The 21,126-nt window shown below is 47.0% G+C and overlaps 1 long non-coding RNA gene across 5 annotated transcripts in view; it reads right to left on the bottom strand.

The window, feature by feature from the left end:
- Positions 1 to 3,011: 3,011 nt before the first annotated feature.
- Positions 3,012 to 21,126, bottom strand: part of LOC135320045 (uncharacterized) — a 28,319-nt gene continuing 10,204 nt past the window's right edge. The window contains exons 2-4 of one of the 5 annotated variants that reach the window (XR_010379172.1): positions 14,272 to 14,366; positions 9,645 to 9,791; positions 3,012 to 3,406 (exon numbers count right to left, since the gene is read on the bottom strand). This is a non-coding gene — a long non-coding RNA (uncharacterized LOC135320045). The other 4 variants (XR_010379174.1, XR_010379171.1, XR_010379173.1 and 1 more) reach the window with 4 other exon arrangements.

Below are 21,126 nucleotides of genomic sequence, written 5' to 3' on the forward strand. Positions count from 1 at the left end.
AAGACTCCTGAAAGGATGTGAAGCAGAACTAGGCCCTCCATAAGTGACAAGCTCCAGGTAGCTTTGCTCTCCCTAACGAGAAGTTGATTTTCTCACATATAAATAAATGGAGCCCAGACGCCTTAGCAGCACTTCACATTCCAGAAAGCAAGAGAAATGAACAAAGATGGCAAAGGGTGCAGGCTGCTGGCTCTTGAAGGTCCCCGAAGGGAAAATCGTCTTAAATGCATGGAGATAGGGCCATGTGACTGCGAGTAGCTGCTAGGGATGCTGGGAAATGTAGTCTTTATTCTGAGCCGCCAGGGGCCCGGCTAAACTTGTAGTGTCATTGGGAGAACAGATTTTGAATAATAGCAAACCCCTGACTTCATAGGACGCCTTGTAATTCCCCGATGTTTGAAATACTCACAAACATAACGTAATTTAAATTCTGGTGATGATTTAGACCAAGTTAGCTGATTCATTTCAGCATTTTCAAAATGTTTCAATAGTTCATAATCCCCCACAGTGAAATCTAAATTAAGTTCCTACATTTCATCTACCTCTAGCCAACATTCTCCAAGTTTAAAAATATTATTGATAAAATAAAGAATATTGTCAACTAAACGTTCATACTAAATTTGCTAATTTTCTTGATATTTATCTCAATTAAGAATGTTTAACGCAACAATTAATACACCAACATACTGTTGGCAGTAATTCATGATGATTCTAAATGGCAGGACTTTTGGAAATGTGGTTATTTTAGCCTTAATTCTGCTTCAGATTTCTACACCAATAAGACACTTTCCTCCCAGTGGCTCCATCTGCTAACTGGAATTTTGTTTTCAGAAACCATGGTAACACACGTTGTGCCACACCACAGCGTGAAGGAATTAATTTCAGGTTCTTTGGGCAAAATCAAGCGTTCTGTAAAACACAGAGGCAATCGAATTATTGGGAGAGAGATTTCCTGAGAACCCCACTCAGACAGTCCATGGCTGGCGGGCTACCACCGAAGCGCAGCAGCAAGCTAGCCTGCCCTTAGAAAACGCACGTTCTTAACCTTGGGTAAAGTGAGTTGCGTTAATCATGCTTGTTCATTGGTGGGATATGATTAGCACCAGTCTGTGCAGGAAGCGTCTCTTGTTTTTTCTGCCCTCCCCTTCGGAACCCGGCGCCTCCGTTTCCTGCTTCCTCCCCACCACGGGCATCCCCTCCAGGTGGTGCGTTTCAGGCTTCCGTGAGCTCGTCTCCTTGTGTGTGTGCATATGTTAGGCCGCAGAAATGGTCTTGGACTTTCTCTCCTGGTCTTCCCCTTTGTTGGCGCTAACTATGTATTTCAGAGATCACACACACTCCACTTGAATGCTGCATCCTCCCCAAGGTGAGCATCTGCCACACCCCACCGCCGTGAGCACCGGGGGACAGGCTCCCTTACCAGCCCGCGGTGGGTCTCAGCGACAAAGCCAACCACATCCTTGATTTCAACAGTGTCCGTCAAGTCCCAGCAGGCAGCAGAAGAAAAGTTATCCACCAGGGTAATTGGAGGAGGGCTTCATAAGGAAACTAGGGGGAAATAAGGCATGGGGAAACCACAAGGGTCGGTGAGAGGACGGCCGAGACCACCCCTGCGTCCTGTGGTTCCAGAGAAGGAGTCCTGTGCAGAGTCACCTTGATGGGAGCGTGGCCATCAGCAGAGGGACTGAGGCAGCCTGGCCCCCTTCATCTGTCTCCCACCCCTCAGAGCCCTTCACTGGGGACCCACCAGAGGGCAGAGGGCGAGATCCCCTCATGCAACTGGGTTGCTTCCCCTCTGACGCAGAGAGCAGGGACCCTGCCTAAAAGCCAATGTAAGGTGGTGGCAGAGCCACGTTCTAAACTGCCGTAAACCCTGTCATTTCGAATTCAACTCACCAAAAAGTGCGTTAAGAGGGCTTTTTTTTAAGTTACGCTGTTGCCATTTAACATCTACGGTTCCATGACCAGTCGATACCGCCCTGTCGACCTGATTCTGCAAATCATTTGTAAACAATGTGAAGTGTTGTTTGTCATCTGGGTTTGATGGAGTATCTGAGACAGGAAGGGGGCAGGGCACAGCCACTCAAGGAACAACACAACAGTTAACACCAGGATGGCAGAAGAGTCAACCCCCAGGAGGCCTTGAGGTTCAGGATGGTGGGAGATCTGACGTCTAGTAGAACTTGAGCTTCATTATACGCCCACTGTAACATATTAGTGTGGTGAATAACACGCCCACACGCGCCATGACAGTCCCAAGGCTGGCCACAAAAGGTCACAGAGTGGGAAATGGCCAACTTCCTGGGAATCCCAGCCCTTCCCCAGGCTACTTAGACTGGTCCTTCCACTTATTAGCATATGAAGCCACCAAGCCCATAAAAACTGGCAACACTGCCCCTCATGGCCCCTCTCTCTCCCTCTTTGGAGACGGCCAGCACTCTGTCTATCTGGAGTGTGTACCTGCTTTTACTCTAATCTGAGCACCCACCCCCACACCTCGTGGCCTTTCTCTTGCCTTTTGATGTATCTCTAAGGAGAATTAATAAAATGGCCGCACTAAGGCTAACACACGTTTGGCTTTATGCTCACTGCTTGCTGTTAGAACGACCCGCAAACCTGACTGACCAGACACTGTTCCCAGCCCCAGGCCCGCTGTTAACGCTAACGGTGGTGGTACTACTGTTTGATCTGACCTTCCTCTGATAATTACAATCATGTTTGGCGTCCAAGTCATTCCCCAGGAAGGGAGCCACGGGACAATAGCCTCAGGAGAGCGACCGGACCCCCAGACCAGACCCCCAGAGCTCCTCCGTAGCACCGGATGGGTCTGACCAGACAAAGGAGGTCGCAGGCAGATGGCCTTCCAGCTCCCGGGAGGTCCCAGGATCCCAGACCGACTCATCCAGATATTCAACATCTTGTAATAACCTTTAATGAAAAAGAGTGTGGAGATGAATGCACGTATGTGTATGTATGACCTGGACAGTGCGCTGTGCACCAGAAACTCACACATTGTAACTGACTGTACTTCAATTAAAAAAAATTTTTTTTTAATGCGTCAACTATACAGAAAAAATTAAGGCAGGGGCCTAGCTACTCTACATTGGATTGCACTGACTGTGGGGTCAGGGTGGGGGGAACAGGAGGGACGGAGGAAAGACGGCCTGGTCAGGGAGGGGCCAGGGAGGGAGAGAACCTGTGCTCCTGGAGCCCAGCCACTCGACATAAGGAAGCGCAGCAGCGAAGCGGAGGCCACGTGGAGAGGAAGCAGAGCCCCGGACAGGCTCCAGCTGGGCCGCCAGCCAGCAGCCAGCCCCCCAGTGCCGACCATGCGGGTGCACCCAGTCACTCAGCCCCAGCTCACGTCGTGTGCAGCAGAGACGGCCAAGTCCTGCCCAGCTCCCTACTGGGGAGTAAAATTAATTATTGGTATTTTTAAAGGAGAAAAACGAAACCCTCCCTAGAGCTTTAGGAGATTGATGCGAATGTTAATTTGACAGAAGAGGAAACTAAGACCCAGAAAAAATAAAGAACTCACTCAAGGTCACGCACAGCGATGGAACCAAAGTTCCCACCCAGGTCCTAATGTAAAGCCCCTTGTCCCAGCCCCCGTGCTGAATGTGTGATTCTGCACCATCCAACGTGTACCCAGCCCTGCAGAACACACCTCGCTCCTGAGACCGTGACTTCTCCAGGCGGAGCAGTGTTCTCCGGGATTGCCTGCAGAGCTGTCCTGGAGAGGCTTCACGGATGCCTCAGACAGACGTGTGCGTGGTGCACGGGGCAGACACACACGCCCCGAGCTCTCCGCCCGTTTCCAAGTCCCCAGCGCTCTCTCTGTGCATGCGGTTTTCTCGGGCAGGCACGGGCTTCTGCTCCCCCTTGCCTCTCACGGCCCCACGCATCACCCAGAGCCCTACTGAAATGCTCTCATCTCCATGACTTTTCCCCAACCCAAATCAATTTCTCTCAAAATGAATTGCTCTGTGCCACCCAGTTATGTTGCTTGCACTTTCATTACAACTTACTTTATTCCGCCTTGTAAAAGTTGTCCTTCTCACTTAGAAATAGTGGTTATGTAACTTTCGATAATTAAAATATAATCTGGATTAATTTCTCTGACAAGTGCTCTTGTTCAAAGAAATTCATAATCAGAATGTGACAGTTTCTACAAAAGACACTTGCACGTGTGTGAGTGGCACATTGTCAGGGACAGACAGGTTTTCACATGTTGCAGTGAGCATCTGAGGGGTGCTCTTCCCAACCCCCACTCGCCGAAGCTGCCCCTTTCCTCCACTCCTATGAAAGCTCCCTAGACACAGGGACGTTGCTTTGTTCGTGGCTCTATCTCTGTGCCTAGAACACCTGGAAAGTGCTTCAGAAATATTTGCTGAATTAATGATTTTAGCAGTGAGTCCCCAGGAGTCAAGTGACCTCAGTCCTCTGGCTACCAGTCAGTGAGTGGTCCATTAAGGCATCATGATTTGGAAATGAAACAAGAAAAAATTGGTAACTTCTGATTGACCAGATCTGTAATTTGTACCCTAGGAGCCCTCTTTTCTGTCATGTGGACCTAAGAAGCAGAGGAGGCTTGTCTTCAAGGAAGACAAGAATCAGAGGGAAAGGACAGTCTTTTCAACAAATGGTACAAGGAAAATTGCATATCCATATGCAAAAAAAAAAAAAAAAAAAAAGAAGTTGGACCTTTACTTTACCCCACATCAGTGAAGGGGAAATCTTCCCCTCTGTCCTTCTTGGGTTCTTGGGGCTGGAATAACAATAAAGTTGACCTGGAGTGGGGAGGGTGCAGCTCAGTGACAGAGCGTGTGCATAGCAGGCACGAGGTCCTGGGTTCAATCCCAGCATCTCCATCAAATAAATGAATAAATAAACCTAATTACACCCCCCCCAATTTTTTAAAAATAAAAATAAATAAAATTGACCCAAGACAGAAGAAAAAGAAACCATTCTGATTTGTGCACACGGAGGCTTTATAGAAATAAGATCTAATAAGTGGCCAAGGCAGGCAACTTTATACTTTTTAGACAAAGAAACAATAGATTTGTAAGGCATTCATAGGACAAAGAAACTTAGGCTTTGGGTACTTAATTAGTGAAGACTCTAAACAGAGTTTGGTCTTGGGCTAGTAACTTAAAGAGCGAGCAAGGTTTGATTATACAGACTCCTTGGTCCACACTCCCCATCTCTGGTGATGGGGGTGCCCTACCTCCAGCCTCAAGTACGCACCTTTCACGTGGAGGTTTATTTCCTGCTTTCAGTGATACAGAAGAGGGGGTCAAAGTGTCCCTCTTGCATCACCCACGTCTTAAGTAACTTTAATTCAAAATAATCAATATGCCATGGAGACATATTTTAGGGTGGCCTGCCCCGGGCCCCAACACCCATATATAAAAATTAACTCAAAACTGATCGAAAACTTAAATGTAAGATTGGATCCTAAACACCCAATCACATTGTAGTATTGAATGTTCTTCCAAATATGAAGATGTACTCAGAACTTTATTAATAAAAAAAAATGCAAGAGGTAAAACTCTTAGAAGAAAATGAGTAAAAGTTACATGACATTGGATTTGGCAATGTTTCTTGGATAGGACACCAAAAGCACAGGCAACAAAAGAAAAAAATAGATAAACTGGGCTTCATCAAAATTTAAAACTTTCGTGCATCAAAGGATACAATCCACAGAGTGAAAAGGCAATGGTGGCATGGGGGAACATATCTGCAAATGATACATCTGATAAGGAATTAACATCAAGAATATACAGAGAACCCCAAAGAAACAAAAACAAAAAGAATATATAGAGAACTCTCTAGCACAGGGAACTATATGCGGTACCTTGTAAAGACCGATAATGAAGAAGAGTATGAAAAGGAATATATGTATGTACATGTATGTATAAATGAATCACTATGCTGTACCTTAGAAATTAACACAGCACTGACTATACTTCAATTTGAAAAAACAGAACTCTCAGCACTCAACAACAAAAAACTGACAGTTCCATTGAAAAATAGGTAAGTGACTTGAACAGACATCTCTCAAGAAGACACAGAAAAGGCCGACTAGCACATGAAAAATGCTCAATCATCAGGGGAATGCAAATAAAAACCCAGGCAGATACCACTTCATCCCACTAGGTTGGTTACTTGATAAAAAAAATAACAAAGTGTTGGCAAAAATGTGGAGAAATGAGAATTCCTGGGCACTGATGGTGGGAATGCAGAATGGTGCAGCTGCTGTGGAAAACAGTGGTGATCCCTTGAAAAATTAAATGTAGAATTATTCTGTGTTCCAGAATTCCTGTTTCTGGGTGTATACCCAAAAGAGTTTAAAACAGAGACCCGGACAGATGCTTGTACACCCATGTTCATTGCAACATTATTCACAACAGCCAAAAGGTGGAAGCAGCCCAACTGTTCATCAGTGGAAGAGCTGGATAAACAAATATGGTACATCTGCCCATAGAATATTACTCAGCCCCCAAAAGGAAGAGAGTTCTGACACGTGCTACAACATGGATGAACCTCGAGGATATCATGCTACGTGATCTAAGCCAGTCACGGAAGGGCACATACTGTATGATTCCACTTATATAAGATACTTAGAGCAGTCAAATTCAGAGACGGAAAAAAGAATGATGGTTACCAGGGGCTGGGGGAGCAACTGCTTAACAGGTGCAGAGTCTTACTTTGCAATGATAAGGAAGCTCTGCAGATGGACCGTGGTGACAGCTGCAGGACAGTGTGAATGTGCTTAGTGCCGCAAAGCAGCACAAGTGAGCTGTCAAAACGGTAAGTTTTATGGCGTGTGTGTTTTGCCACGACAGCACACAGTCACAGGAAACAACAAAGAGCAGACAAAACTCTGAAGGATTCAAATCCTTGGTTCGAGCCTCATCCTCCAGGGTTCCACGAAGCACCCATTTCTCTCGTGGGCTTCTGTTGCTTGCAATCAAAGTAATGTGGTTGTTGGTTATAATAAAGCCCCACCCCCGGCTGAGGTCAGAAGGATCCGGAGAACGCGGTCCTGTCTCACCACTGATATGAGGTGGTCAGTGACGAAGGATAAACAAACACGCAGACAGAGAAGAAGGAAGGACTGTCGCTCTCATAAATTCTCCGTGCTGGTCGCCTTGGTCTGCCCCACCTCTGCTGAAATGCGCTTTTGTGCCTGGTGAGCTGGTTAAATCAAGGCTGTGAAATGAGAGCTAAAAAGCTCCGCAAATTAACCTAGGATAGAAGAAAAAAGCTTCCCCTGAAAACTAGTTGCTGTGATGCGGCAGTAACTGAGAAACTGAGCCAGGGAAAACGTGCTACCACATCTGCCAGCTGGCGCGACCTGGACCCTTCTCCGTAACCATGGTAACTACCGAGCTGTGGGTGAAAGGAAACAAAGCGGCATTAACTTTCGACGCCTGTGTAGCTCGTTTCATCAGCCTTTGTCTAAGCACTAGACATTATCTACATAGACACATAAAAAAGGGAGGAAGGACGGAGTCATAGAATTTCAGTGAAGATTATTATGAATGACAACAAAAACTGGAAGCTGTGGATCATTAAAACTAATTTGTTCGGACCTTGAAACTAACCGACAGTGGAGACTCTGAAGTTCACAAAACAGTTTTGAAGGAGCTGACTCATATAGTACATCAGTGAGGGGGCGGGTGCCGCTCAGTGGCAGAGCGCATGCTCAGCATGCAAGAGGGCCTGGGTTCAAGCCCCAGCACCTCTGTTACGTAAAGAAAGAAAGAAATTGATTGCCTCCCTCACATCCCCCCCCCAAAAAGAACACTGGTGAGGATGAGACACCGTAAACGAGAACACACATTAGAAGTTGTGCATTAAATCAAAGTTATGTCTCATCCTTGAAAGAGTGTAAGTCTAACCAACACTATGGAGTCAGAAGCAATGAAAAAAGAAGAGACAACTTTTTTTTAAATAGTGCCAATGCCCAATGCCCCCTCTCTCAGAGAACAGTTCCTTCAAGGTGCAGGAGCAAGTTCTGAGAGCCAGCAACATTCCAGTTCCTCACCTGAGTGTTAGGAGTGACTGATTTCATCAGTAGCACGGTTAATCATGTCATGATTCCGTCATCAATTCTTTTAATGGTATCTATACAGTAAATATTGTCTTTTGTATCGAAGATTTATTTCACAATGAAATTTTACATACAAAAATAGAAGAGGCAGAGTCAGGAGCTCCCCCACCCCCCACCCCTACTGTGAAGACATCAGGTCTGGCCTCAGGACAGTCTGGAGTCGGGGAGGAAAAAAGTTGCAACCCAGAGAGAGATTCCGTGAGACCCTGTGACTCTCAGACGCACCAGGAGGCCTTGTTGCCGGGCCCACCCGGGTTTCTGCTCCAGCAAGTCGGGGCGGGCCTGAGAATTTGCATTTCTAAGGGGTTCCCAGGTGCGGCTGCTGCCGCCCGGGGCCACATCTTGGGAACCCCTCATTCTGGAGGCAGTCTGTCTCCCCATCTGTGTTTGTTCGACCATTCGATTTCACCGGGGCACCCTGCTAGGTGCCGTCAAGGGCGGATTTCTCCCTTCCAAAGCGGTATGCTGCTTTGTGAACCATGAAAGGGACTTTCCCCTTTAGTGCCAATATTCTTCCCTTCATTTTCATTTTTGTTTCTGCTTTAAGTGTCACCCGCACCCGGTTTACCCGGCCAAAATCATCGGAAAATCAAAGAATTCAAAGCCTTTCCTTTTCGCCCAGCATACTGAAGATGCCGCATTTACACAGCAGTAAAATAACTAGCAGACCAAAATGAAACAGGCGTTCCGTCCTTACACGTCCCCCGTGGACTCAGCTACCTATTGAAGCCCTTACACAGAGTCTGAAACAGACCCAAGCAAGACAAAACAGCGCTGAGGTTCATCCGCAGTCGGTCCTCGGCGTCCACCGTCCAGATCCACAGCAGCGCTTGCCCGAGAAGGACGTGCCGTGTTTCTTAGTAAGCAGCTTCAGCACCGGATCCAATAAACGTACTCGCTTCTTTTCTACCTTTCTTGCTGCCTGTTAGCTTCCCCCCCCCCATTTTATTTGCTACTTTACAAGGTACCAAGGAGAAGAGCCCGCATCTAAAGGATAACACTGCCCAGGCTCCCCGGTCCTAGAGTGGCCGGTCTTTGCCAAGAGCCCCAGGGCTCCCCGCGCCCGGCGGCTGCCCTGGCGTTGGTTGTTAGGGCTCCAGCGTTAGCTGTTGCGGAGCAGCGGGCGCTCGAAAGCCAGGCCTGGGGGGAGGATTTACAGCGCTGCTAGGCTTCCTCCCCTCCTGAGCCGTTTGTCAAGTACTTACAGCACCACTGCCTACAAACGTACAGAAAAATAATGATAAAGTAAAAATAAAAATAAGGGAGGGAGGGAGGAAGGAAGGAAGGAAAAGACATCTGTACCGCTGAAGCCGCTGCGTAGGAACAAGAGGAGCGGCAGGCCCTCCTGTGGCTGCTGCCAGAATCGCAGAGACCGAGGGCAGGAGGTAAGGGACCAAGATTCCATCCCAAATACATTTTACATAAGGCTTTGGAAAGAGTGTGTTTGCTTCGATGCCACCTGCCTCTGCCTTTCCTCAAGCTACCTAAGGACGCCACCTGTCTCCTTCTCAAGGGCTGGAAGTACCTTTTTATGAAGAGCAGGCTTTCCTTCGTGGGAGTACAGTATGCATTACTTCTTCTGAAAAACATGCATTTTCTGTGGGTTACTCTGGGCATGTCACAGCAAGGCGGTGTGGCTTGAAATTTCTGTGTCCTTAGCTGTCCAGCAAACCTGTGTAAGGAAAACAAACCCACATATAAAACACAAGTCGCACCAGGCCACCCCCAGTGGCTTCCTGCAGCATCTCAAATAAAACCCAAACTCCTTGCCAAGCTGCACGGCCCTGGGCCACCTGTGGTCTGCTGGTTCTTGCGCCCAGCTTCCACCCTCCCTGCCCCTCACTCCACTCCGCACTGTCCCATGTGCCTTAAGCTGTCCCTTAAGCTGTCCCTTGTCTGCTCAAAGGCCACTCCTCACTGGGGTCTTTTCTGGGGGCCTGCTAGAAATCCGTGCCCACCCACTTGGGGTGTCCATCGGCCACACCACCAGGCTGGTTGTCCTCTCTCTGTCTCTACCTGGGCTCACCCCGACTGTCTGGCCACCCAGGAGAACGGGATCCGGCAGCTCCCTGTGAACAATGCCTTGGTCTGTCTTGCGTGCAATGTTTCCCCCAAGGCAGGTCCCTGGCATCAATCATCAAGAAGGTGACAGATGTCCACAGACAGGGAATTGGGAGCCCAGAACACACCCAAGTTCCCGCTTGGGTGTTGGGTGACCAGCTCCTCTGGTTTGCCTGGAGCGGTCCCTGGCTTAGCACTGAAAGCCCCCATCCTGGGAAGTCCCTCAGTTCCGCTCACCCTCTAGCTGAGTCACGCACTTTTATCTAGAATTACCTTCTGGGATGATTGTAAAAACAAACTTCAATGACACTAAAACTTTTTTTTTTAATATACAAGCTTCCTCTGAAAACAGAATTAAACTTGCAGATTATCTATCCTTTAATACTCTGTGGAAAGAAAAGTTATTTTGAATGAGCAGAATTAACCTATCTTAGCAAATCATCTGTATTTGCCTTAGCGCTTAAAATATATATGCAACATATTGTTTAACAAAAAAGGATCATATTGCATTTCTCAGGTAGTGTTTTTAATTTTAAATGTCATTGCAGAAATAACGTGTTACAAACACTGCAGGCATGACTCACGGCTGGTAGGGTTTGAAACTTCCCACTTGAAGTCACTTAAATTCCTAAAATAAGTTTATTCCTCTGTTTCTTTTACATCTTCCTGATAAGAACTCAAGATATTGCCTTTTCCCTTTTTAATTTTCAAAAGAAATATTCTTTGTCATTTCTGTTTCTCCTTGAAATTGGAGGGAAGACCAGGGCCCAGAGGGGTCATCACCCCCAAGGACATGGGCTAAGCTACCAAAGTCATCCACGTTGGGAGGGGTTAAGTCAGTCTTCTGTTTACATTGATCAGAATGACTCACTGAAAGCACCCAATTTTTCCAAAGATAAATTTTAAATCTCTATTTAGTGAATTAAACTGCAAGCACGGGCAACCTGAGACTGCCCAAAGTGTGCCGAAGAGCCGAGAGCGCCACCGTGTCGCTGAAAATGTGTTGGAAGCCAGCGAAATATTTCTGACTGTTGTCTGTTTCAGCCAGTAGAGAGAAGGCGGCTGGCCAAGAGAGGCCTGAGGTCGGGGGCCCGGAGGACACTGGGCGGTGATGTGGGTAAACCTCCTCCCTGCTCTTTCCAGTCCTCACTCTCGCGCCCATCAGGGCTCACACCTGCCCTCTGAAACTGCTGGCAGGCAGAGAAGCCCCCTAAAAGGAGGCGGACCCCAAAGAGTAGGTTCCTGTCTTCTGGCCGTGAAAGAATCCACAGTGGGGACCGAGCGGCAGAGTGAAAGCTGCCTTATTGCTCAAAACAGGAAAAGACATTCGCGCCGAGGGCTATACGCGCAGGGGGCCCGACGTGGGAACTCCCACTCTTGGCATCCTTTCATCTTTGGTGTTTCTTGTCCTCTTCCCATTGGCGGCTCTTTTCCTGCTTGGTTTCCAGCTCCATCCTGCTCTGTGGAGCAGACACTTCATGAAAACGAGATCAGGTGACTAGAAACCCCCAAACACCGTAGTCAGGCTAAAACGAGGTAACGGGACCCTCAGACAAAGTCAGGCTAACACGGTGTGGTCAAGCTAGATCGAGCAAGCCAGACCCTTAAGCAGTGCGGTCACATGGATTAGATCCAGGCGGGGATTTCTGTTCCTTCAGGGTGGCTTTTTCCATTGCCCAAGCAAAAGTGTCACCCAAGGCCAGTTAATTTTAAACAGGTTAATTTTAAACCTTTAAAGAAGTCTCTAGGCAACAGGTTCCAGCTTCAGTTCCCTAGCTCCCTGCCTCCCTCAAAAGCATGGCGAGCCAGCAGGTGGGGAGAGGGGCACAGAGGCAGCCTGTCGGCTTCATCGGTCCACACTGACCTTGCGGAAGGGACTGTGGCTCTCCCATGTCCCTCTCCTAGCGGCTGCCGCTCATGATCCAAGGCCAGCAAGAGACTTGCTGGGCAAAGTCTTGAGTACAAATCTGTTAAGTCACCTCTTTAGCTTACACTCATGGCATTTTTCACAGTGTGATCTAGTGAACACCCACGCCCCTGGAATCACAGAAGAGCTTTTTAAGAGTACGGGTGCCCAGCCTCTGCTGAATCAGGGTCCGGGGATGGGCCCCAGGAACCTGCATTTGTAACACACCCTTGGGTGGTTCTGGTGCACACTAGGTTGAGTCTCGGTGACTCTTGGTCTTCAGAGCATGGCTAACTCTCATGAACCCCACCCCACCCCCAAAGACTTCTGCCGTCCAAGCCACGGCCACGGGGAAGTCCCTTCCAAACATCCTTCTCTTTGGAAAATATCCACGCGTCCTGAGGATCGAAGTTAAGCGAGCATAGAAGTGCTTCCCTGGCCTCGTCTCCTGCAGACTAAAGGGCAGCCTGCTGCTCCTGAGGTATGTTAGTCGTTCTGATGCGACGGTAAATGGGACTGTTTCCTTAGTTTCTTTTTCTGGTATTTTGCTGTTAGTGCATAGAAATGCAACTGACCTCTGTATGTTAGTTTTGTACCCGGCAACTTTACCGGACTCAGTGATGAGCTCTGGTGGTTTTCCGGAATCACTTTGAGGACTTCCCGTCGGCAGCGTCGCGTCATCTGCAGGTCGTGACAGGCTTACTTCTTCTTTCCCCGTAGGGATTCCTTTCACTCCTCCTCCTTCTCTGACGGCTGCGGCCAGGGCTTCCAAAACTACGTTGAGTAGAAGTGGCGAGAGTGGGCATCCTCGTCTTTCTCCTCATCTCAGAGGAAGTGCTTTCAGCCTTTCCCGGTTGAGCATGATGTTAATTGTGAGCTTGCCACATGTGGCCTTTGTTGAGGTGTGTTCCCTCTGCGCCCACTTTCCAAAGGTTTTTTTTTTTTTTTACCATAAATTGATGTTGAATTTTATCAAAAGCTTGTTCGGCATCTATTGAGCCTATCATACAGTTTTTATTCTTCAGTTTGTTAATGTGGTGCATCATGTTGATTTGTGGATATTGAAAAAATCCTTGCACCCCTGCAGTAAGTCTCACTCGATCATCTGTAGGATCCCTGTAACGTGTTGTTGGAGTTAGGTTGCTGCTGTTTTGTTGAGTATTTTTGCATCCATGGTCATCAGGGATACTGGCCTGCAATTTTCTTTTTTTATATCTTTGTCTGGTTTTGGTATCAGGGTGGTGGTGGCGTCATAAAGTGAGCCCAGGAGTGTTTCTTCCTCTGCAGTTTTTCGGGATAGTGTCAGAAGGATGGGTGCTGACTCTTCTCTGAAAGTTTGGTAGAACTCGCCTGTGACGCTGTCCGGTCCCGGACTTCTGTTTGTTGGGAGTTAATTACCGATTCAGTTTTGGTGCTGGTCATCTGTCTGTTCATTTTTTCTATTTCATCCTAGTTCTGTCTTGGGAGGTTGCACCTGTCTGAGAGTTTGTTCACTTCTTCTAGGCGGCCCGTCGTATTGGCGTACAGTCGCTGTGGTCGTCTCTCACGATCCTTTGTATTTCTGCGGTTTTGCTGGTAATTGCTCCTTATTCATTTCTGATTTTATTGATTTGGGCCTTTTCCCTTTTTTTTCTTGATGAATCTGGTTAAAGGTTAATCAATTTTGTTTATCTTTTCAAAGAACCAGATTTTAGTTTCATTGATTTTTTTCTAGTCTGTATTGCATTTATTTCTGCTCTGGTCTTTGTCATTTCTTTCCTTCTACTAACTTTGGGTTTTGTTTGTTCTTCTTTCTCTAGTTGCTTTAGGTGTCAGGTTAAAAAGAAACTGTGAGAATTGTAATCAACTACAAGACAGCACCTTGAGTGCAGAATCTAGGGTAAGGACATCCGTGTAAGTGATGCCAGTTCTATCCAAAATTAGGTTTTGCCCTTCTTAGCCTCCAACCCTCAAAATTTCTTTCCTCAAGTATAAATTAGTAAACTCCTGCAATTCCTCCTCTTTCTTATGCTGGTTCTGTCTCACACACACACACACACACACAGACACACACACACACACATATAACCCCCCCCCCCCCAGGTGGGTTAAGTATGAACTCTGGGATGCGTAGAGCAGGAGGATAACGTTTTTCTACAGGTAAGGTAGCTTCTTCGAGCTAGAGAAGCACAGGAGAAGAGGGTACCTGAGAGGACCTGGTGTTCTATGAGTCTTCCAGTTCACCCGCAATGACACCGATGCCAATTCAGGGAACCCATCCTTTCTGCATTCGTGCTGTACCTTTCAAGGAAGAAACTGAGTAAGAGAGTGAAGTCAACTAGCAGTTTTGCTCAGGAACCTGGAAAATCAATCTCTGAGGTTTGCTTTTTCCGAGATGTCAAAGCCAGAGCTCCAAGGATTCTTTCAGGACGCCGAGGAAAGACCCTGGGATGCGATTCCTGCCTCGCAGGGGAACAGGGATTCATGGTGTTCTTTTTGTAATAGGGGAGAACCAGTCTGACTCCTCGTTAGACCTGCTCCTTTGGCTCTGACCCTGGGCTCTGTCTCCTGTGCTTAGTCCTGCTGGCTCTGCACCTTTTGTAAAAGCCTGTTGCCTCGAGCCTGAAATGTATAGGAGAGCCCATGTGCAAGGCTCTGCCCTTTGAGGGTGTGACACTTTTCCATTCGCATAGAGATAAAAAGCTGCAGAACAGAGAAGAACATTTGTCTTGTTGGAGGTTTACAGGGACACCATGACCTGACCCACATGGATGGCTGCAAGACATAGGATTCTGACACCAAGAAATTCGCCACAACTGCATCCCCTTCCTTTTTAGTATGAAAGGAGCCTGAATTCTGACTTGGGTAAGATAGTTCTCCAGGACATTAGTCCCCCACCTTCTCAGTCTTCTGGCTTTTCAAATGAAGTCATTATTTCTTGCTCAACACCTCGTCTCCCAATTTATTGGCCTCTCCTTTGGCAAGCAGAACGAGTTTGGACTTGGTAACATTTCATCATCTTTAAATCAGCTTAAGAGTCCAAAACAATCGTGGAACCCTGTGATCGTGGCAGTTCCTGTCTCCTTTCACATGGTCCTTTCAGCATCCAGCTGGGGTCTCGAGCTCCTTCAGGAGACCCAGAGCCTCAGGGAGCCACAGGCAGCGGGTCAACCAGCTGGCTCCCCGCTGTGCACTGCTTGTAAGTGAGGGTCAGCTTTCCCAGAACAGGAGCAGACGGCACAGCCCTGTTGTAATGGAAAAGAACAAATCTGACTCCCTGTTAGTTCTGCTTCTTTGGCTTTAACCCTGTGCTCTGCTTTCCAGGCTTAGTCCTGCTCGCTCTGCACCTTTTGTAAAAGAATGCTGCCTTTAGCCTGGAATATACAGGAGAGCCTGTTCTCGGGGCTCTGACCTCTAAGGATGTTAACACCTTTGCACTCATATAAAGATAACAAGTTGCAGAATAGAAAATAACGTTTGCTTTGTTGGAGGTTTTACACGGGCACCATGACCTGACCCACGTGGACAGCTGCATGAACAAAGAATTCCTGCAGCAAGAAGTTTGCAACAACCAACCACACCCCCTCCCCTTTTTTGTATAAAAAGAGCCTGAATTCTGACTTGAGGAAGGTGGTTCTCCCAGACATTAGTCTGCCATCCTCTTGGTCTGCAATCTTTCTGAATAAAGTCGCTATTCCTTGCCCCGACACCTCGTGGCCTTGTTTATTGGCCTGTCGTGCGTCAGAACGAGTCCGGACTGGGTAAGACTGTCTCAGTGGCTAACACTTCCAATGTCCACATTTCCTTTAAGGTCCTTCGGGCCTGTAACCCACTCCAGTGAAAGCCTTTTTTTTTTTTTTTTTCCCAAGTCATTACAGTCAGAGGCTGAAGCTATAAAAGGGAATTATCCCAGGTTGCTCATAGGATCAGAGAGCAGGAATGGGGCAGCCAGGGTCTTGGGGAAGGACACGCAGACCACTTCCTGGGGACACTGCTACTGGACTCACTGTGTGAGTGTGTTCAGTCCCACTCAACATTCAGACTCCAGAGAAGAGGCCCACGTGCTCACATGGGCCTCATGCTCTCCAAGCAGGTAAGGGTTAGGATCCCAGGTTCTGTATGAAATGAGGTAACAGGTGTTTGTGATGGGGCGAGGAGGGTGAGAATAGAAAGATCTGAGGAAACAGAGAAGAGGGAATGCGCTGACTTCACTTGGACAAAGGGAGGAGCGGGACTTTGCAGAACAGAAAGGAAATTCTGGACCAACATACACTCCAAAAAGTCAAAAACCTAATAATCCTGGGGCCATGAGCAATAAACTTCAGTTGGCCCTGACACAGTGATCAGAAGCAGTGACAGGGAAGAGCTCACCCCCTATGTTGGTACGTCCCAAGCAGTTTGGGGGACGTGACGTTGACCCGTTCGTGGCCAGTGCTGGCTCCCCAGCCTGGGTCTGGGTCAGGCGCTCCTGGCAGCTCCCTTGGGCACGTGCTGCAGTGTGAGAGCTGCAGCTGAGGGATGGGGTGTCGAGGGGTTACTAAGGACCTGCAGATACAGGGAACGGGGACTGAGAAGATCCTGTCCTGTGGCCTCCTCATTTCTTCTTAAATTTAAAGTATTCTGAGGAAGTGGGGAGATTTCGTGAGCTCTACCTTCAAGTATAGAAACAAACAAACAAAAAGTGCAGAAGAATTGTTCAGCTCCCACTGATGGCAGAAGACAGAGTCTGCAGACCCAGAGCTACCCGGGGTACGCTAGCCAAGCGCTTCTGTGTTAATCTCCAAAATCTACACTAGTTTTGACTTAGGAACTTCTAGTGGCCCATCCAGTAACTTATTTTATTTATAAAACCATGCTTCAATGTATAACTTATACTGATTTTTAAAATGTTTTACCTTACCTTGAAATAATTCCAAATTTACAGAGAAATGGCAGGAATAATACAAAGAACTCCCTCCTGTGTGCCCTTTATCCCTAATTCATATTTTTTCAAAATTACCTCAATTCACAAATTTTCACTTTCCATCACATTTGTTTTATTATTTTCTATGTCTTTCTTTCTCTGTACACTCACAGATGCATTAAAGAGTGTCCCCATTCCGAGGAAATACATTGTATTTGTGAGTATACGCTTACAGTGGTGTGTGTGTGTGTGTGTGTGTGTGTGTGTGGTTGTACAGTGATGTGGATGGGCCATCATTTATTTAATTAGGGCTTTAAACTTCTTTAGAGCTGAGCGTTTCTTCTTACCGGGAAACTAACAAAATTGTACTGTTTCCATGGGCAAATTTTCTTTTCTTTTTCTTTTCTTTTTTGGGGGGGTTGGGGGAGGCACCTGGGTTTTGTTTTGTTTTGTTTGTTTGTTTGTTTGTTTATTTATTTATTTATTTATTTAATGGAGGTCCTGGGGATTGAACCCGGGACCTCGTGCATGCTAAGCGTGTGCTCTACCACTGAGCTATGTCCTCCCCTCTTACAGTGTTTTATGTATAAAATGTACACAGTATGTAACATATGTGGGTGTATATATAATGTTTTTGAACCATTTGAGAGTAGGTTCTAGACAGCAAACTCCTTTACCTTTAATGCTGAAGTACGTATTTCTTAAGAATGAGAACATTCTTTGACCTAGCCACAGTACATTTGTCAAATTCTGAACATGTAACACTGACAATTTATATAACCTGCCGTCCTTTAAATGTCTCTGAAATGCCCGTTACAGCGTTGATCCTTCTTCCTGCTGCAGGATGACATTTTGCATTTAGCTGTCACATCGCTTTAGCCTCCTTTAACCTGGAACTGTTCCTCTGCCTTTGTCTTCCACATTAACAGTTTTCAATGCTGCTGCTCATTTATTTTACAGACGACCCCTCCATTTCTGTTTGACGTTTCCTCACCAGTAGATTTAGGTTGTGTATTTTTGGCCCACGTGCTGGTGTGACCTTCTCAGCATCGCACATCTGAAGGCACGTGATTTCCATCTGCTCTGTACGCGTGACGTGCATTTTGATCGTGTGGTTAAGGTGTTATGCAGTTTCTCCTTTTTATAATTAGGATTTCCCCCCTTTGTAATTAGTAAGTAGCTTGTATAGGAAATTGTCATGCATTTTACCAAACTATCAGAACAAGGTAAAGAAAAACTTTCTGCAAATGACTTGGCATACACAAATGACTTCCCTAAATATTTAACAGAATCAGAAATGAAGACATCATTGTATCCAGGTCATGGATTCCCAGAGGCAGAACTCTGGAGGTCTCTGCGTTGTCCAGCCCCTTGCAAAGCTCAGATAAATGAGCATTTACCCCAGTCCTCCTCTTCCTTTTAGAGGCCTTCACCGTCCCGCGACTGCGGTCTGCTGCCCACGGCCCCAGGATTGTTATGTCTTTTTGTGTTTTCGGAGGGAACAGGGAACGTTGGTTGGTCCAGAATTGGCTTCCTGTTTGGCAAGTTCCCCCTCCCACCTCGGGAAGCTCCAGACGATCACATTCTCCATGACATTTACTTGGGGCAGTCCTCTCTCTACTCCAGGGGAAATGAATTTATTCCCTCCTCCTCTCCACCCCCAAATCAAAACCTCTTCCAGCAGGGCAATGTTTCGGCTGGGAGCGAGGAGGAAACTCATCTATTTACACGAGGTGGCTCCTCACCCCTGAGTGTTTGTGTCCTTCTAAAGCTCTCTGATTGTTAGGACTTTATGTGACATTTTTCCGTCTTGAGCGAAGGTCTGCATGAGGGAACACAGGACACAGCCAGCGCCTGGGCACACAGCCAGCAGTCTGCACACAGTCCACCTCCAGGAGGCTCTGCCCACACAGACCTCAAGGTGAAGGGCGTCCCAAGAGCTGTGCAGCACTGCAGGCCAGAGGGAGGCACCCCCACATTCTCATAGAGGTTTTCAAACTTAAGTGTACAGGTCACTTTTGAAGGGGAATAAGTCTCTCCGATCACCAGTATTAACTTTAAATCCATTATACTAGAGAAAAAACCACCATGATATATTTTTATTATAATGTTACTTAAATATATACAAAATTAGAATAAGGCTTGTATCATTTAAACAATTAAAGACAATAAAATGTTAAATACAAATGTGGACTGGATAAAAATGCACAACCCAAAAGTTGAGAATTATGTCTTATTCAGTGGATTTTCTGATGATTTCAAGCCTGGGAGACAGCTTCTCATGTTAGAGCAGGCAGAGAGCTAGACATGACCAGAGAAAGGGGGACATAGACCAAATGGCAGGAATTGGGCAGAAAGGAGGGGCACAGGCCAAATGCAGGAAACCACACATCATGTGAGCCCCAGGGGTCCCTGGGCAGAGAAAGAAAAGCTGGAACCTTTGGGCTGATAAGATGTCACAACTTTTGGGGTGATGAGAGGCCTGGAGACCACAAAGAAAGGTGGGAAAAGGCAGGAATCTCCAGTGTCCGAATGCAACTTTTTGTTCATTAAAATTAGCCTTGCAGGTCAAAAGTACTCATTATGCACTGACAACATGACACTTCCGATCCAGACTAAATAAGGACAAAACCCCCTCCTCCCTTCAGGAAGGTGGAGTTGGGGTGAAAATCTGGGAATACTACCCCAAGCCCTTCCCTCCTTAATGAATATTCCGCCCATTCACTTTTACACCCTATGTAACTAACTTGCCAAAGAAACGGGCAGCCGCTCCCCTGGGCCTGCCCGCTCTCCCCTAAGAGTGTACTATCCATCCTTTAATAAATCCTCACTTTACTTTTCTTAACCTCTACGTCTTGTCTCTGAATTCTTTCTGGGACGGGACAGGAATCTGGAACACCGGCTGCATCCACCAGCAACACTTAGAGCTCTGAGAGACTGCTCTGAAGAGGTAGGGGAGGAGCCAGAGCTCTCCTGTGTAAGGAAGATGCAAGAATCTGGGCTCACGGAAACCATCCCTTCGATCTGCACCTTAGCTCTCCAGGGTCAGCATCCTTTTCTTTCCCATCCTGTGTTCCTTCAGTGCTCACTGTCGGGTCGGCTGGGTGGCTTGATGGCTGCAACATCCTTTGTTTACTGATACGGCAGGCAATACTTTTCATTCACACAAATGAACTTCAGTTTAAATACAAATTAAATTGACTTAAACATAATGTGAGAATGTTTTGCTGAAGCCAATGATGACTGTCAACACAATATGACAGAATGGGCACAAAGATGGGGGTTTTTTGAGGCCAGCATGACTTACCCACCCCATTGGGCTTTCTGGTACTTCATATTGTGATTTTGTGCTTTATGAAACAAACATATATTTGGTCCTTGACCCTGTTCCTGGCACAGTTCCTAAAACCCTGGTAATTTACAAAGACAGGAGAGTGAGAAAGGTGTCTTTTGTTATGTTAATGAGGTGACTTTTGGAATGCACTTGAGGATGGAGGGCTGGTTACCAGGGTAACCAAACACCTGACTATCGGTTGGAAATTTTAGTCCCATCTCCTGACTTCCGGGGAGGGGGAGGGCTGGAGGTTGAATCAATCACCAATGGACAATGAACGCAACTGTGCCATGAAATCTCCATTTAAATGCCCCCAAAACAGGGTTTGGGGGGATTCTAGTTGGTGAACATGCGGGGGTCTGGGGAGAGCGATGAGCTCAGAGAGCGCGTGGAAGATCCGTGCCCTTTCCCCACGCCGCGCCCTGCGCATCTCTTCCACCTGGATGTTCTTGAGTTACATCCTTTTATAATTACCTAGTAATTTTGTAATTGGCATCCTGAGTTAGAGGGCATTGTTGGAACCTCCAATTTGTCTTCGGTCAATCAGAAGCACAGGTAACACACAGGGATCGCAACTGATGTCTGAAGTCTGTCTGTCTCTCCACTGTCATGTGGGGGGGGGACAGGCAGTAGGACTGACCCTTAACCAATGGGACCTGATGTAACTCCAGGTGGACAGTGTCAGGACTGAGCTGAACTGCAGCCTACCCAGCTGGTATCTGGGAATTGCTTGGTGGGGTTGTTAAGGGCAGCCCCTCAGCCCACCCTCCACACTCTGGTTTGTGATCAAAATCTGAAGACAAATCCTTCACTACTTTCTCCTA

Source organism: Camelus dromedarius, chromosome 36, assembly GCF_036321535.1.
Source record: "Camelus dromedarius isolate mCamDro1 chromosome 36, mCamDro1.pat, whole genome shotgun sequence".
NCBI classification, from domain to species: domain Eukaryota; kingdom Metazoa; phylum Chordata; class Mammalia; order Artiodactyla; family Camelidae; genus Camelus; species Camelus dromedarius.